The sequence below is a fragment of the Lemur catta genome, chromosome 21, assembly GCF_020740605.2.
Source record: "Lemur catta isolate mLemCat1 chromosome 21, mLemCat1.pri, whole genome shotgun sequence".
Classification (NCBI taxonomy): domain Eukaryota; kingdom Metazoa; phylum Chordata; class Mammalia; order Primates; family Lemuridae; genus Lemur; species Lemur catta.
Window position 1 is genome coordinate 1,697,801 of NC_059148.1, and position 16,156 is coordinate 1,713,956.

Below are 16,156 nucleotides of genomic sequence, written 5' to 3' on the forward strand. Positions count from 1 at the left end.
ATAGTGTTAGGGTTAGGGTTAGGGTTAGCATCAGCCCTAGGATAGTGTTAGGGTTAGGGTTAGCATCAGCCCTAGGAAAGTGTTAGGTTTAGGGTTAGGGTTAGCATCAGCCCTAGGATAGTGTTAGGGTTAGGGTTAGCATCAGCCCTAGGATAGTGTTAGGGTTAGGGTTAGGGTTAGCATCAGGTCTAGGATAGTGTTAGGGTTAGGGTTAGCATCAGGCCTAGGATAGTGTTAGGGTTACGGTTAGCATCAGCCCAAGGAGAGTGTTAGGGTTAGGGTTAGGGTTAGCATCAGCCCTAGGGTAGTGTTAGGGTTAGGGTTAACATCAGCCCTAGGATAGTGTTAGGGTTAGGGTTAGGGTTAGCATCAGCCCTAGGATAGTGTTAGGTTTAGGGTTAGCATCAGACCTAGGATAGTGTTAGGGTTAGGGTTAGGGTTAGCATCAGCCGTAGGATAGTGTTTGGGTTAGGGTTAGCCTCAGCACTAAGATAGTGTTAGAGTTAGGGTTAGGGTTAGCATCAGCCCTAGGATAGTGTTAGGGTTAGGGTTAGGGTTAGCATCAGCAATAGGATTGTATTAGGGGTAGGGTTAGGTTTAGGGTTAGCATTAGCATCAGCTCTAGGATAGTGTTAGTGTTAGGGTTAGGGTTAGCATCAGCCCTGGGATAGTGTTAGGGTTAGGGTTAGGGTTAGCATCAGCCCTAGGATAGTGTTAGGGTTAGGGTTAGGGTTAGCATCAGCCCTAGGATAGTGTTAGGGTTAGGGTTAGCATCAGCCCTAGGATAGTGTTAGGGTTAGGGTTAGGGTTAGCATCAGCCCTAGGATAGTGTTAGGGTTAGGGTTAGCATCAGCCCTAGGATAGTGTTAGGGTTAGGGTTAGGGTTAGCATCAGCCCTAGGATAGTGTTAGGGTTAGGGTTAGCATCTACCCTAGGATAGTGTTAGGGTTAGGGTTAGGGTTAGCATCAGCCCTAGGATAGTGTTAGGGTTTGGGTTAGCCTCAGCCCTAGGAGAGTGTTAGTGTTAGGGATAGGGTTAGCATCAGGCCTAGGATAGTGTTAGGGTTAGGGTTAGGGTTAGCATCAGCCCTAGGATAGTGTTAGGTTTAGGGTTAGCATCAGGCCTAGGATAGTGTTAGGGTTCGGGTTAGCATCAGCCCTAGGCGAGTGTTAGGGTTAGGGTTAGGATTAGCATCAGCCCTAGGATAGTGTTAGGGTTAGGTTTAGGGTTAGCATCAGCCCTAGGATAGTGTTAGGGTTAGGGTTAACATAAACCCTAGGATAGTGTTAGAGTTAGGGTTAGGGTTAGCATCAGGCCTAGGATAGTGTTAGGGTTAGGGTTAGGGTTAGCATCAGCCCTAGGATAGTGTTAGGTTTAGGGTTAGGGTTAGCATCAGCCCTAGGATAGTGTTAGTGTTAGGGTTAGCATCAGCCCTAGGATAGTGTTAGGGTTAGGGTTAACATCAGCCCTATGATAGTGTTAGGGTTAGGGTTAGGGTTAGCATCAGCCCTAGGATAGTGTTAGGTTTAGGGTTAGCATCAGACCTAGGATAGTGTTAGGGTTAGGGTTAGGGTTAGCATCAGCCCTAGGATAGTGTAAGTGTTAGGGTTAGGGTTAGCATCAGGCCTAGGATAGTGTTAGGGTCAGGGTTAGCATCAGCCCTAGTATAGTGTTAGGGTTAGGGTTAGGGTTAGCATCAGCCCTAGGATAGTGTTAGGGTTAGGGTTAGGGTTAGCATCAGCCCTAGGATAGTATTAGGGTTAGGGTTAGCATCAGCCCTAGGATAGTGTTAGGGTTAGGGTTAGCATTAGCCCTAGGAAAGTGTTAGGGTTAGGGTTAAGGTTAGCATCAGCCCTAGGATAGTGTTAGGGTTAGGGTTATCATCAGCCCTAGGATAGTGTTAGGGTTAGGGTTAGGGTTAGCATCAGCCCTAGGATAGTGTTAGGGTTAGGGTTAGGGTTAGCATCAGCAATAGGATTGTATTAGGGGTAGGGTTAGGTTTAGGGTTAGCGTTAGCATCAGCTCTAGGATAGTGTTATTGTTAGGGTTAGGGTTAGCATCAACCCTGGGATAGTGTTAGGGTTAGGGTTAGGGTTAGCATCAGCCCTAGGATAGTGTTAGGGTTAGGGTTAGGGTTAGCATCAGCCCTAGGATAGTGTTAGGGTTAGGGTTAGCATCAGCCCTAGGATAGTGTTAGGGTTAGGGTTAGGGTTAGCATCAGCCGTAGGATAGTGTTAGGGTTAGGGTTAGCATCAGCCCTAGGATAGTGTTAGTGTTAGGGTTAGCATCAGCCCTAGGATAGTGTTAGGGTTAGGGTTAGGGTTAGCATCAGCCCTAGGATAGTGTTAGGGTTAGGGTTAGGGTTATCATCAGGCCTAGGATAGTGTGAGGGCTAGGGTTAGCATCAGACTTAGGATAGTGTTAGGGTTAGGGTTAGGGTTAGCATCAGCCCTAGGATAGTGTTAGGGTTAGGGTTAGCATCAGCCCTAGGAAAGTGTTAGGTTTAGGGTTAGGGTTAGCATCAGCCCTAGGATAGTGTTAGGGTTAGGGTTAGCATCAGCCCTAGGATAGTGTTAGGGTTAGGGTTAGGGTTAGCATCAGGCCTAGGATAGTGTTAGGGTTAGGGTTAGCATCAAGCCTAGGATAGTGTTAGGGTTACGGTTAGCATCAGCCCAAGGAGAGTGTTAGGGTTAGGGTTAGGGTTAGCATCAGCCCTAGGGTAGTGTTAGGGTTAGGGTTAACATCAGCCCTAGGATAGTGTTAGGGTTAGGGTTAGGGTTAGCATCAGCCCTAGGATAGTGTTAGGTTTAGGGTTAGCATCAGACCTAGGATAGTGTTAGGGTTAGGGTTAGGGTTAGCATCAGCCGTAGGATAGTGTTTGGGTTAGGGTTAGCCTCAGCACTAAGATAGTGTTAGAGTTAGGGTTAGGGTTAGCATCAGCCCTAGGATAGTGTTAGGGTTAGGGTTAGGGTTAGCATCAGCAATAGGATTGTATTAGGGGTAGGGTTAGGTTTAGGGTTAGCATTAGCATCAGCTCTAGGATAGTGTTAGTGTTAGGGTTAGGGTTAGCATCAGCCCTGGGACAGTGTTAGGGTTAGGGTTAGGGTTAGCATCAGCCCTAGGATAGTGTTAGGGTTAGGGTTAGGGTTAGCATCAGCCCTAGGATAGTGTTAGGGTTAGGGTTAGCATCAGCCCTAAGATAGTGTTAGGGTTAGGGTTAGGGTTAGCATCAGCCCTAGGATAGTGTTAGGGTTAGGGTTAGCATCAGCCCTAGGATAGTGTTAGGGTTAGGGTTAGGGTTAGCATCAGCCCTAGGATAGTGTTAGGGTTAGGGTTAGCATCATCCCTAGGATAGTGTTAGGGTTAGGGTTAGCATCAGGCCTAGGATAGTGTTAGGGTTAGGGTTAGCATCAGCCCTAGGAGAGTGTTAGGGTTAGGGTTAGGGTTAGCATCAGCCCTAGGATAGTGTTAGGGTTAGGGTTAACATAAACCCTAGGATAGTGTTAGGGTTAGGGTTAGGGTTAGCATCAGGCCTAGGATAGTGTTAGGGTTAGGGTTAGGGTTAGCATTAGTTCAAGGATAGTGTTAGGGTTATCGTTAGGGTTAGCATCAGCCCTAGAATAGTGTTAGGGTTAGGGTTAAGGTTAGCATCAGCCCTAGGATAGTGTTAGGGTTAGGGTTAGCATCAGCCCTAGGATAGTGTTAGGGTTAGGGTTAGCATCAGCCCTAGGATAGTGTTAGGGTTAGGGTTAACATAAACACTAGGATAGTGTTAATGTTAGGGTTAGGGTTATCATCAGGCCTAGGATAGTGTTAGGGTTAGGGTTAAGGTTAGCATCAGTTCAAGGATAGTGTTAGGGTTAGCGTTAGGGTTAGCATCAGCCCTAGGATAGTGTTAGGGTTAGGGTTAGGGTTAGCATCAGCACTAGGATAGTGTTAGGGTTAGGGTTAGCATCAGCCCTAGGATAATGTTTGGGTTAGGGTTAGGGTTATCATCAGGCCTAGGATAGTGTTAGGGTTCGGGTTAGCATCAGCCCTAGGATAGTGTTAGGGTTAGGGTTAGGGTTAGCATCAGCCCTAGGATAGTGTTAGGGTTAGGGTTAGCATCAGCCCTAGGATAGTGTTAGGGTTAGGGTTAGGGTTAGCATCAGTCCTAGGATAGTGTTAGGGTTAGCGTTAGCATCAGCCCTAGGATAGTGTTAGGGTTAGTGTTAGGGTTGGCATCAGCCCTAGGATACTGTTAGGGTTAGGGTTAGGGTTATCATCAGGCCTAGGATAGTGTTAGGGTTAGGGTTAAGGTTAGCATCAGTTCAAGGATAGTGTTAGGGTTAGCGTTAGGGTTAGCATCAGCCCTAGGATAGTGTCAGGGTTAGGGTTAGGGTTAGCATCAGCCCTAGGATAGTGTTAGGTTTAGGGTTAGCGTCAGACCTAGGATAGTGTTAGGGTTAGGGTTAGGGTTAGCATCAGCCGTAGGATAGTGTTTGGGTTAGGGTTAGCCTCAGCCCTAAGATAGTGTTAGAGTTAGGGTTAGGGTTAGCATCAGCCCTAGGATAGTGTTAGGGTTAGGGTTAGGGTTAGCATCAGCCCTAGGATAGTGTTAGGGTTAGGGTTAGGGTTAGCATCAGCCCTAGGATAGTGTTAGGGTTAGGGTTAGCATCAGCCCTAGGATAGTGTTAGGGTTAGGGTTAGGGTTAGCATCAGCCCTAGGATAGTGTTAGGGTTAGGGTTAGCATCAGCCCTAGGATAGTGTTAGGGTTAGGGTTAGGGTTAGCATCAGCCCTAGGATAGTGTTAGCGTTAGGGTTAGCATCAGCCCTAGGATAGTGTTAGGGTTAGGGTTAGGGTTAGCATCAGCCCTAGGATAGTGTTAGGGTTAGGGTTAGGGTTATCATCAGGCCTAGGATAGTGTGAGGGCTAGGGTTAGCATCAGACTTAGGATAGTGTTAGGGTTAGGGTTAGGGTTAGCATCAGCCCTAGGATAGTGTTAGGGTTAGGGTTAGCATCAGCCCTAGGAAAGTGTTAGGTTTAGGGTTAGGGTTAGCATCAGCCCTAGGATAGTGTTAGGGTTAGGGTTAGCATCAGCCCTAGGATAGTGTTAGGGTTAGGGTTAGGGTTAGCATCAGGCCTAGGATAGTGTTAGGGTTAGGGTTAGCATCAGGCCTAGGATAGTGTTAGGGTTACGGTTAGCATCAGCCCAAGGAGAGTGTTAGGGTTAGGGTTAGGGTTAGCATCAGCCCTAGGGTAGTGTTAGGGTTAGGGTTAACATCAGCCCTAGGATAGTGTTAGGGTTAGGGTTAGGGTTAGCATCAGCCCTAGGATAGTGTTAGGTTTAGGGTTAGCATCAGACCTAGGATAGTGTTAGTGTTAGGGTTAGGGTTAGCATCAGCCGTAGGATAGTGTTTGGGTTAGGGTTAGCCTCAGCACTAAGATAGTGTTAGAGTTAGGGTTAGGGTTAGCATCAGCCCTAGGATAGTGTTAGGGTTAGGGTTAGGGTTAGCATCAGCAATAGGATTGTATTAGGGGTAGGGTTAGGTTTAGGGTTAGCGTTAGCATCAGCTCTAGGATAGTGTTAGTGTTAGGGTTAGGGTTAGCATCAGCCCTGGGATAGTGTTAGGGTTAGGGTTAGGGTTAGCATCAGCCCTAGGATAGTGTTAGGGTTCGTGTTAGGGTTAGCATCAGCCCTAGGATAGTGTTAGGGTTAGGGTTAGCATCAGCCCTAGGATAGTGTTAGGGTTAGGGTTAGGGTTAGCATCAGCCCTAGGATAGTGTTAGGGTTAGGGTTAGCATCAGCCCTAGGATAGTGTTAGGGTTAGGGTTAGGGTTAGCATCAGCCCTAGGATAGTGTTAGGGTTAGGGTTAGCATCTACCCTAGGATAGTGTTAGGGTTAGGGTTAGGGTTAGCATCAGCCCTAGGATAGTGTTAGGGTTTGGGTTAGCCTCAGCCCTAGGAGAGTGTTAGTGTTAGGGATAGGGTTAGCATCAGGCCTAGGATAGTGTTAGGGTTAGGGTTAGGGTTAGCATCAGCCCTAGGATAGTGTTAGGTTTAGGGTTAGCATCAGGCCTAGGATAGTGTTAGGGTTCGGGTTAGCATCAGCCCTAGGAGAGTGTTAGGGTTAGGGTTAGGATTAGCATCAGCCCTAGGATAGTGTTAGGGTTAGGTTTAGGGTTAGCATCAGCCCTAGGATAGTGTTAGGGTTAGGGTTAACATAAACCCTAGGATAGTGTTAGAGTTAGGGTTAGGGTTAGCATCAGGCCTAGGATAGTGTTAGGGTTAGGGTTAGGGTTAGCATCAGCCCTAGGATAGTGTTAGGTTTAGGGTTAGGGTTAGCATCAGCCCTAGGATAGTGTTAGTGTTAGGGTTAGCATCAGCCCTAGGATAGTGTTAGGGTTAGGGTTAACATCAGCCCTATGATAGTGTTAGGGTTAGGGTTAGGGTTAGCATCAGCCCTAGGATAGTGTTAGGTTTAGGGTTAGCATCAGACCTAGGATAGTGTTAGGGTTAGGGTTAGGGTTAGCATCAGCCCTAGGATAGTGTAAGTGTTAGGGTTAGGGTTAGCATCAGCCCTAGGATAGTGTTAGGGTCAGGGTTAGCATCAGCCCTAGTATAGTGTTAGGGTTAGGGTTAGGGTTAGCATCAGCCCTAGGATAGTGTTAGGGTTAGGGTTAGGGTTAGCATCAGCCCTAGGATAGTATTAGGGTTAGGGTTAGCATCAGCCCTAGGATAGTGTTAGGGTTAGGGTTAGCATTAGCCCTAGGAAAGTGTTAGGGTTAGGGTTAAGGTTAGCATCAGCCCTAGGATAGTGTTAGGGTTAGGGTTATCATCAGCCCTAGGATAGTGTTAGGGTTAGGGTTAGGGTTAGCATCAGCCCTAGGAGAGTGTTAGGGTTAGGGTTAGGGTTAGCATCAGCAATAGGATTGTATTAGGGGTAGGGTTAGGTTTAGGGTTAGCGTTAGCATCAGCTCTAGGATAGTGTTAGTGTTAGGGTTAGGGTTAGCATCAGCCCTCGGATAGTGTTAGGGTTAGGGTTAGGGTTAGCATCAGCCCTAGGATAGTGTTAGGGTTAGGGTTAGGGTTAGCATCAGCCCTAGGATAGTGTTAGGGTTAGGGTTAGCATCAGCCCTAGGATAGTGTTAGGGTTAGGGTTAGGGTTAGCATCAGCCCTAGGATAGTGTTAGGGTTAGGGTTAGCATCAGCCCTAGGATAGTGTTAGGGTTAGGGTTAGGGTTAGCATCAGCCCTAGGATAGTGTTAGGGTTAGGGTTAGCATCTACCCTAGGATAGTGTTAGGGTTAGGGTTAGGGTTAGCATCAGCCCTAGGATAGTGTTAGGGTTTGGGTTAGCCTCAGCCCTAGGAGAGTGTTAGTGTTAGGGATAGGGTTAGCATCAGGCCTAGGATAGTGTTAGGGTTAGGGTTAGGGTTAGCATCAGCCCTAGGATAGTGTTAGGTTTAGGGTTAGCATCAGGCCTAGGATAGTGTTAGGGTTCGGGTTAGCATCAGCCCTAGGCGAGTGTTAGGGTTAGGGTTAGGATTAGCATCAGCCCTAGGATAGTGTAAGGGTTAGGTTTAGGGTTAGCATCAGCCCTAGGATAGTGTTAGGGTTAGGGTTAGGGTTAGCATCAGGCCTAGGATAGTGTTAGGGTTAGGGTTAGGGTTAGCATCAGCCCTAGGATAGTGTTAGGTTTAGGGTTAGGGTTAGCATCAGCCCTAGGATAGTGTTAGTGTTAGGGTTAGCATCAGCCCTAGGATAGTGTTAGGGTTAGGGTTAACATCAGCCCTATGATAGTGTTAGGGTTAGGGTTAGGGTTAGCATCAGCCCTAGGATAGTGTTAGATTTAGGGTTAGCATCAGCCCTAGGATAGTGTAAGTGTTAGGGTTAGGGTTAGCATCAGGCCTAGGATAGTGTTAGGGTCAGGGTTAGCATCAGCCCTAGTATAGTGTTAGGGTTAGGGTTAGGGTTAGCATCAGCCCTAGGATAGTGTTAGGGTTAGGGTTAGGGTTAGCATCAGCCCTAGGATAGTATTAGGGTTAGGGTTAGCATCAGCCCTAGGATAGTGTTAGGGTTAGGGTTAGCATTAGCCCTAGGAAAGTGTTAGGGTTAGGGTTAAGGTTAGCATCAGCCCTAGGATAGTGTTAGGGTTAGGGTTATCATCAGCCCTAGGATAGTGTTAGGGTTAGGGTTAGGGTTAGCATCAGCCGTAGGATAGTGTTTGGGTTAGGGTTAGCCTCAGCTCTAAGATAGTGTTAGAGTTAGGGTTAGGGTTCGCATCAGCCCTAGGATAGTGTTAGGGTTAGGGTTAGGGTTAGCATCAGCCCTAGGATAGTATTAGGGTTAGGGTTAGGGTTAGGGTTAGCGTTAGCATCAGCTCTAGGATAGTGTTAGGGTTAGGGTTAGCATCAGCCCTAGGAAAGTGTTAGGTTTAGGGTTAGGGTTAGCATCAGCCCTAGGATAGTGTTAGGGTTAGGGTTAGGGTTAGCATCAGGCCTAGGATAGTGTTAGGGTTAGGGTTAGCATCAGGCCTAGGATAGTGTTAGGGTTACGGTTAGCATCAGCCCAAGGAGAGTGTTAGGGTTAGGGTTAGGGTTAGCATCAGCCCTAGGGTAGTGTTAGGGTTAGGGTTAACATCAGCCCTAGGATAGTGTTAGGGTTAGGGTTAAGGTTAGCATCAGCCCTAGGATAGTGTTAGGTTTAGGGTTAGCATCAGACCTAGGATAGTGTTAGTGTTAGGGTTAGGGTTAGCATCAGCCGTAGGATAGTGTTTGGGTTAGGGTTAGCCTCAGCACTAAGATACTGTTAGAGTTAGGGTTAGGGTTAGCATCAGCCCTAGGATAGTGTTAGGGTTAGGGTTAGGGTTAGCATCAGCAATAGGATTGTATTAGGGGTAGGGTTAGGTTTAGGGTTAGCGTTAGCATCAGCTCTAGGATAGTGTTAGTGTTAGGGTTAGGGTTAGCATCAGCCCTGGGATAGTGTTAGGGTTAGGGTTAGGGTTAGCATCAGCCCTAGGATAGTGTTAGGGTTCGTGTTAGGGTTAGCATCAGCCCTAGGATAGTGTTAGGGTTAGGGTTAGCATCAGCCCTAGGATAGTGTTAGGGTTAGGGTTAGGGTTAGCATCAGCCCTAGGATAGTGTTAGGGTTAGGGTTAGCATCAGCCCTAGGATAGTGTTAGGGTTAGGGTTAGGGTTAGCATCAGCCCTAGGATAGTGTTAGGGTTAGGGTTAGCATCTACCCTAGGAGAGTGTTAGGGTTAGGGTTAGGGTTAGCATCAGCCCTAGGATAGTGTTAGGGTTTGGGTTAGCCTCAGCCCTAGGAGAGTGTTAGTGTTAGGGATAGGGTTAGCATCAGGCCTAGGATAGTGTTAGGGTTAGGGTTAGGGTTAGCATCAGCCCTAGGATAGTGTTAGGTTTAGGGTTAGCATCAGGCCTAGGATAGTGTTAGGGTTCGGGTTAGCATCAGCCCTAGGAGAGTGTTAGGGTTAGGGTTAGGATTAGCATCAGCCCTAGGATAGTGTTAGGGTTAGGTTTAGGGTTAGCATCAGCCCTAGGATAGTGTTAGGGTTAGGGTTAACATAAACCCTAGGATAGTGTTAGAGTTAGGGTTAGGGTTAGCATCAGGCCTAGGATAGTGTTAGGGTTAGGGTTAGGGTTAGCATCAGCCCTAGGATAGTGTTAGGTTTAGGGTTAGGGTTAGCATCAGCCCTAGGATAGTGTTAGTGTTAGGGTTAGCATCAGCCCTAGGATAGTGTTAGGGTTAGGGTTAACATCAGCCCTATGATAGTGTTAGGGTTAGGGTTAGGGTTAGCATCAGCCCTAGGATAGTGTTAGGTTTAGGGTTAGCATCAGACCTAGGATAGTGTTAGGGTTAGGGTTAGGGTTAGCATCAGCCCTAGGATAGTGTAAGTGTTAGGGTTAGGGTTAGCATCAGCCCTAGGATAGTGTTAGGGTTAGGGTTAGCATCAGCCCTAGTATAGTGTTAGGGTTAGGGTTAGGGTTAGCATCAGCCCTAGGATAGTGTTAGGGTTAGGGTTAGGGTTAGCATCAGCCCTAGGATAGTATTAGGGTTAGGGTTAGCATCAGCCCTAGGATAGTGTTAGGGTTAGGGTTAGCATTAGCCCTAGGAAAGTGTTAGTGTTAGGGTTAAGGTTAGCATCAGCCCTAGGATAGTGTTAGGGTTAGGGTTATCATCAGCCCTAGGATAGTGTTAGGGTTAGGGTTAGGGTTAGCATCAGCCCTAGGATAGTGTTAGGGTTAGGGTTAGGGTTAGCATCAGCAATAGGATTGTATTAGGGGTAGGGTTAGGTTTAGGGTTAGCGTTAGCATCAGCTCTAGGATAGTGTTAGTGTTAGGGTTAGGGTTAGCATCAGCCCTGGGATAGTGTTAGGGTTAGGGTTAGGGTTAGCATCAGCCCTAGGATAGTGTTAGGGTTAGGGTTAGGGTTAGCATCAGCCCTAGGATAGTGTTAGGGTTAGGGTTAGCATCAGCCCTAGGATAGTGTTAGGGTTAGGGTTAGGGTTAGCATCAGCCCTAGGATAGTGTTAGGGTTAGGGTTAGCATCAGCCCTAGGATAGTGTTAGGGTTAGGGTTAGGGTTAGCATCAGCCCTAGGATAGTGTTAGGGTTAGGGTTAGCATCTACCCTAGGATAGTGTTAGGGTTAGGGTTAGGGTTAGCATCAGCCCTAGGATAGTGTTAGGGTTTGGGTTAGCCTCAGCCCTAGGAGAGTGTTAGTGTTAGGGATAGGGTTAGCATCAGGCCTAGGATAGTGTTAGGGTTAGGGTTAGGGTTAGCATCAGCCCTAGGATAGTGTTAGGTTTAGGGTTAGCATCAGGCCTAGGATAGTGTTAGGGTTCGGGTTAGCATCAGCCCTAGGCGAGTGTTAGGGTTAGGGTTAGGATTAGCATCAGCCCTAGGATAGTGTAAGGGTTAGGTTTAGGGTTAGCATCAGCCCTAGGATAGTGTTAGGGTTAGGGTTAACATAAACCCTAGGATAGTGTTAGAGTTAGGGTTAGGGTTAGCATCAGGCCTAGGATAGTGTTAGGGTTAGGGTTAGGGTTAGCATCAGCCCTAGGATAGTGTTAGGTTTAGGGTTAGGGTTAGCATCAGCCCTAGGATAGTGTTAGTGTTAGGGTTAGCATCAGCCCTAGGATAGTGTTAGGGTTAGGGTTAACATCAGCCCTATGATAGTGTTAGGGTTAGGGTTAGGGTTAGCATCAGCCCTAGGATAGTGTTAGATTTAGGGTTAGCATCAGCCCTAGGATAGTGTAAGTGTTAGGGTTAGGGTTAGCATCAGGCCTAGGATAGTGTTAGGGTCAGGGTTAGCATCAGCCCTAGTATAGTGTTAGGGTTAGGGTTAGGGTTAGCATCAGCCCTAGGATAGTGTTAGGGTTAGGGTTAGGGTTAGCATCAGCCCTAGGATAGTATTAGGGTTAGGGTTAGCATCAGCCCTAGGATAGTGTTAGGGTTAGGGTTAGCATTAGCCCTAGGAAAGTGTTAGGGTTAGGGTTAAGGTTAGCATCAGCCCTAGGATAGTGTTAGGGTTAGGGTTATCATCAGCCCTAGGATAGTGTTAGGGTTAGGGTTAGGGTTAGCATCAGCCCTAGGATAGTATTAGGGTTAGGGTTAGGGTTAGGGTTAGCGTTAGCATCAGCTCTAGGATAGTGTTAGGGTTAGGGTTAGGGTTAGCATCAGGCCTAGGATAGTGTTAGGGTTAGGGTTAGGGTTAGGGTTAGCGTTAGCATCAGCTCTAGGATAGTGTTAGTGTTAGGGTTAGGGTTAGCATCAGCCCTAGGATAGTGTTAGGGTTAGGGTTAGGGTTAGCATCAGCCCTAGGATAGTGTTAGGGTTAGGGTTAGCGTTAGCATCAGCCCTAGGATAGTGATAGGGTTAGGGTTAGCATCAGCCCTAGGATAGTGTTAGGGTTAGGGTTAGGGTTAGCATCAGCCCTAGGATAGTGTTAGGGTTAGGGTTAGCATCAGCCCTAGGATAGTGTTAGGGTTAGGGTTAGGGTTAGCATCGCCGTAGGATAGTGTTAGGTTTAGGGTTAGCATCTACCCTAGGATAGTGTTAGGGTTAGGGTTATGGTTAGCATCAGCCCTAGGATAGTGTTAGGGTTTGGGTTAGCCTCAGCCCTAGGAGAGTGTTAGTGTTAGGGATAGGGTTAGCATCAGGCCTAGGATAGTGTTAGGGTTAGGGTTAGGGTTAGCATCAGCCCTAGGATAGTGTTAGGGTTAGGGTTAGGGTTAGCATCAGCCCTAGGATAGTGTTAGGGTTAGGGTTAGCATCAGCCCTAGGATAGTGTTAGTGTTAGGGTTAGGGTTAGCATCAGCCCTAGGTTAGTGTTAGGGTTAGGGTTAGCATCAGCCCTAGGATAGTGTTAGGGTTAGGGTTAGGGTTAGCATCAGCCCTAGGATAGTGTTAGGGTTAGGGTTAGGGTTAGCATCAGGCCTAGAATAGTGTTAGGGTTAGGGTTAGGGTTAGCATCAGCCCTAGGATAGTGTTAGGGTTAGGGTTAGCATCAGGCCTAGGATAGTGTTAGGGTTACGGTTAGCATCAGCCCAAGGAGAGTGTTAGGGTTAGGGTTAGGGTTAGCATGAGCCCTAGGATAGTGTTAGGGTTAGGGTTAACATCAGCCCTAGGATAGTGTTAGGGTCACGGTTAGGGTTAGCATCAGCCCTAGGATAGTGTTAGGTTTAGGGTTAGCATCAGACCTAGGATAGTGTTAGGGTTAGTGTTAGGGTTAGCATCAGCCGTAGGACAGTGTTTGGGTTAGGGTTAGCCTCAGCCCTAAGATAGTGTTAGAGTTAGGGTTAGGGTTAGCCTCAGCCCTAGGATAGTGTTAGGGTTAGGGTTAGGGTTAGCATCAGCCCTAGGATAGTATTAGGGTTAGGGTTAGGGTTAGGGTTAGCGTTAGCATCAGCTCTAGGATCGTGTTAGGGTTAGGGTTAGGGTTAGCATCAGCCCTAGGATAGGGTTAAGGTTAGTGTAAGGGTTAGCATCAGCCCTAGGATAGTGTTAGGGTTAGGGTTAGGGTTAGCATCAGCCCTAGGATAGTGTTAGGATTAGGGTTAGCATCAGCCCTAGGATAGTGTTAGGGTTAGGGTTAGGGTTAGCATCAGCCCTAGGATAATGTTAGGGTTAGGGTTAGCATCAGCCCTAGGATAGTGTTAGGGTTAGGGTTAGGGTTGGCATCAGCCCTGGGATACTGTTAGGGTTAGGGTTAGCATCAACCCTAGGATAGTGTTAGGGTTAGGGTTAGGGTTAGCATCAGCCCTAGGATAGTGTTAGGGTTAGGGTTAGCCTCAGCCCTAGGAGAGTGTTAGTGTTAGGGATAGGGTTAGCATCAGGCCTAGGATAGTGTTAGCGTTAGGGTTAGGGTTAGCATCATCCCTAGGATAGTGTTAGGGTTAGGGTTAGCATCAGGCCTAGGATAGTGTTAGGGTTAGGGTTAGCATCAGCCCTAGGAGAGTGTTAGGGTTAGGGTTAGGGTTAGCATCAGCCCTAGGATAGTGTTAGGGTTAGGGTTAACATAAACCCTAGGATAGGGTTAGGGTTAGGGTTAGGGTTAGCATCAGGCCTAGGATAGTGTTAGGGTTAGGGTTAGGGTTAGCATTAGTTCAAGGATAGTGTTAGGGTTAGCGTTAGGGTTAGCATCAGCCCTAGAATATTGTTAGGGTTAGGGTTAAGGTTAGCATCAGCCCTAGGATAGTGTTAGGGTTAGAATTAGCATCAGCCCTAGGATAGTGTTAGGGTTAGGGTTAGCATCAGCCCTAGGATAGTGTTAGGGTTAGGGTTAACATAAACACTAGGATAGTGTTAATGTTAGGGTTAGGGTTATCATCAGGCCTAGGATAGTGTTAGGGTTAGGGTTAAGGTTAGCATCAGTTCAAGGATAGTGTTAGGGTTAGCGTTAGGGTTAGCATCAGCCCTAGGATAGTGTTAGGGTTAGGGTTAGGGTTAGCATCAGCACTAGGAAAGTGTAAGGGTTAGGGTTAGCATTAGCCCTAGGATAATGTTAGGGTTAGGGTTAGGGTTATCATCAGGGCTAGGATAGTGTTAGGGTTCGGGTTAGCATCAGCCCTAGGATAGTGTTAGGGTTAGGGTTAGGGTTAGCATCAGCCCTAGGATAGTGTTAGGGTTAGGGTTAGCATCAGCCCTAGGATAGTGTTAGGGTTAGGGTTAGGGTTAGCATCAGTCCTAGGATAGTGTTAGGGTTAGGGTTAGCATCAGCCCTAGGATAGTGTTAGGGTTAGTGTTAGGGTTGGCATCAGCCCTAGGATACTGTTAGGGTTAGGGTTAGGGTTATGATCAGGCCTAGGATAGTGTTAGGGTTAGGGTTAAGGTTAGCATCAGTTCAAGGATAGTGTTAGGGTTAGCGTTAGGGTTAGCATCAGCCCTAGGATAGTGTTAGGGTTAGGGTTAGGGTTAGCATCAGCCCTAGGATAGTGTTAGGTTTAGGGTTAGCATCAGACCTAGGATAGTGTTAGGGTTAGGGTTAGCGTTAGCATCAGCCGTAGGATAGTGTTTGGGTTAGGGTTAGCCTCAGCCCTAAGATAGTGTTAGAGTTAGGGTTAGGGTTAGCATCAGCCCTAGGATAGTGTTAGGGTTAGGGTTAGGGATAGCATCAGCCCTAGGATAGTATTAGGGTGAGGGTTAGGGTTACGGTTAGCGTTAGCATCATCTCTAGGATAGTGTTAGTGTTAGGGTTAGGGTTAGCATCAGCCCTAGGATAGTGTTAGGGTTAGGGTTAGGGTTAGCATCAGCCCTAGGATAGTGTTAGGGTTAGGGTTAGTGTTAGCATCAGCCCTAGGATAGTGTTAGTGTTAGGGTTAGCATCAGCCCTAGGATAGTGTTAGGGTTAGGGTTAGGGTTAGCATCAGCCCTAGGATAGTGTTAGGGTTAGGGTAAGCATCAGCCCTAGGATAGTGTTAGGGTTAGGGTTAGGGTTAGCATCAGCCCTAGGATAGTGTTAGGGTTAGGGTTAGGGTTAGCATCAGCCCTAGGATAGTGTTAGGTTTTGGGTTAGCCTCAGCCCTAGGAGAGTGTTAGTGTTAAGGATAGGGTTAGCATCAGGCCTAGGATAGTGTTAGGGTTAGGGTTAGCATCAGGCCTAGGATAGTGTTAGGGTTCGGGTTAGCATCAGCCCTAGGAGAGTGTTAGGGTTAGGGTTAGGGTTAGCATCAGCCCTAGGATAGTGTTAGGGTTAGGCTTAGGGTTAGCATCAGCCCTAGGATAGTGTTAGTGTTAGGGTTAACAAAAACCCTAGGATAGTGTTAGAGTTAGGGTTAGGGTGAGCATCAGGCCTAGGATAGTGTTAGGGTTAGGGTTAGGGTTAGCATCAGCCCTAGGATAGTGTTAGGGTTAGGGTTAGGGTTAGCATCAGCCCTAGGATAGTGTTAGGGTTAGGGTTAGCATCAGCCCTAGGATAGTGTTAGGGTTAGGGTTAGGGTTAGATTCAGCCCTAGGATAGTGTTAGGGTTAGGGTTAGCATCAGCCCTAGGATAGTGTTAGGGTTAGGGTTAGGGTTAGCATCAGCCCTAGGATAGTGTTAGGGTTAGGGTTAGGGTTATCATCAGGCCTAGGATAGTGTGAGGGCTAGGGTTAGCATCAGACTTAGGATAGTGTTAGGGTTAGGGTTAGGGTTAGCATCAGCCCTAGGATAGTGTTAGGGTTAGGGTTAGCATCAGCCCTAGGAAAGTGTTAGGTTTAGGGTTAGGGTTAGCATCAGCCCTAGGATAGTGTTAGGGTTAGGGTTAGCATCAGCCCTAGGATAGTGTTAGGGTTAGGGTTAGGGTTAGCATCAGCCCTAGGATAGTGTTAGGGTTAGGGTTAGCATCAGGCCTAGGATAGTGTTAGGGTTACGGTTAGCATCAGCCCAAGGAGAGTGTTAGGGTTAGGGTTAGGGTTAGCATCAGCCCTAGGGTAGTGTTAGGGTTAGGGTTAACATCAGCCCTAGGATAGTGTTAGGGTTAGGGTTAGGGTTAGCATCAGCCCTAGGATAGTGTTAGGTTTAGGGTTAGCATCAGACCTAGGATAGTGTTAGGGTTAGGGTTAGGGTTAGCATCAGCCGTAGGATAGTGTTTGGGTTAGGGTTAGCCTCAGCAGTAAGATAGTGTTAGAGTTAGGGTTAGGGTTAGCATCAGCCCTAGGATAGTGTTAGGGTTAGG